At 48.2% G+C, this 1,390-nt stretch overlaps 2 protein-coding genes across 2 annotated transcripts in view; one reads left to right on the top strand and one right to left on the bottom strand.

The window, feature by feature from the left end:
- Positions 1-1,390, bottom strand: part of LOC119428419 (LARGE xylosyl- and glucuronyltransferase 1) — a gene marked incomplete at its 3' end in the record, with an annotated part of 106,286 nt that overhangs the window by 11,843 nt on the left and 93,053 nt on the right.
- Positions 1-1,390, top strand: part of LOC119428232 (protein bicaudal D homolog 1) — a 32,016-nt gene that overhangs the window by 3,535 nt on the left and 27,091 nt on the right. The window lies entirely within an intron of this gene.

Raw genomic sequence — 1,390 nt, 5'->3', positions numbered from 1 at the left:
ACGGACACCTGGACAGGTCTCCAGTCCATCACAGGGACACCTGGACATGTCTCCAGTCCATCACAGGGACACCTGGACAGGTCTCCAGTCCATCACACGAACACCTGGACATGTCTCCAGTCCATCACACGGACACCTGGACAGGTCTCCAGTCCATCACAGGGACACCTGGACAGGTCTCCAGTCCATCACAGGGACACCTGGACAGGTCTCCAGTCCATCACAGGGACACCTGGACAGGTCTCCAGTCCATCACAGGAACACCTGGACAGGTCTCCAGTCCATCACAGGAACACCTGGACAGGTCTCCAGTCCATCACAGGAACACCTGGACAGGTCTCCAGTCCATCACAGGGACACCTAGGGACACTTCAGAGTTACCATCAGCCTAACATGCATGTTTCTGGTCCGTGGGAGGAAACTGGAGCACCTGGAGAAAACCCACACATGCACGGAGAGAACATGCAAACTGCACCCAGAAAGGCCCCAGATTGGGATTTGAACTGGGGCAACCTGCTCGTTGAGGCAGCAGCTATACCCACTGATCCACCATGCTGCCTCAGTCAGAAACATTACACACATCATTTCTACAAGACTACCCAGCATCCTTTGCAGCACACACAGTCTCTGTGGTGAGACAATATTGTACTAGACTGATACAGACGTACGAATATTTAGGATCAACTACAGACTCCTGAAAGTGACTCACAGAGAAGACTTTATGAGTTTCAAAGAAAAGAAAATACAGTTAAACAAAGACACACATCTTTGCTTTAATCTGGGCCATCCAAACATTTGTCTGTTAGTGTTAATATTTTTTATCGTAAGAAGAAAAAGATGAGAAACAAATGAAAAGGCTCCAGCAGTGCTGCCGTCAGCTGCAGGGGCTCCGTCTCTCAGGGCGTCATCACTGGTGGCTGCACATTGTGCACACAGTCACAGTGTGCGTCAGAGACAGCCTAAAGTCCAAAGTAACAATAAGAAGAAGTTATCAGTGTTCTTCATGAGCAGCAACTTGAGAGCAACGTGGAGTATTTCAATGCTCAACTCACTGCAGTTTGTTTCTGGAGCTCCAACAGACGTCGTCTCAGGAAACTGAACACAAACATTCACAGACTTTATAAAAAACAATCAGTAAAAGTTCTGTATCTGAGGAAGAAGCAGGCAGTGTGGAATCTTCATCACAGTCTTCATCCTGAGCAAGAACAAAGGAGACAGTGGGAAGGAAAAACTCCCTTTAACAGGAAGAAACCTCCAGAACCAGGATCAGGACGAGCTTCAACCGGCTGGGTCTGAGAGGACAGGAAGTAGAAACAGACACAGAATGACAGGTCCAGGTGTGGTTTCTATAGTCCAGGTGCATTTTCTATAGTCCAGGTGCATTTTCTAT

Source organism: Nematolebias whitei, chromosome 22 (assembly GCF_014905685.2).
Source record: "Nematolebias whitei isolate Nwh7 chromosome 22, NemWhi1, whole genome shotgun sequence".
Classification (NCBI taxonomy): Eukaryota; Metazoa; Chordata; class Actinopteri; order Cyprinodontiformes; family Rivulidae; genus Nematolebias; species Nematolebias whitei.
The sequence above is the reverse complement of the archived record's forward strand: the minus strand, read 5'-3'. Positions and strand labels throughout refer to the sequence as shown.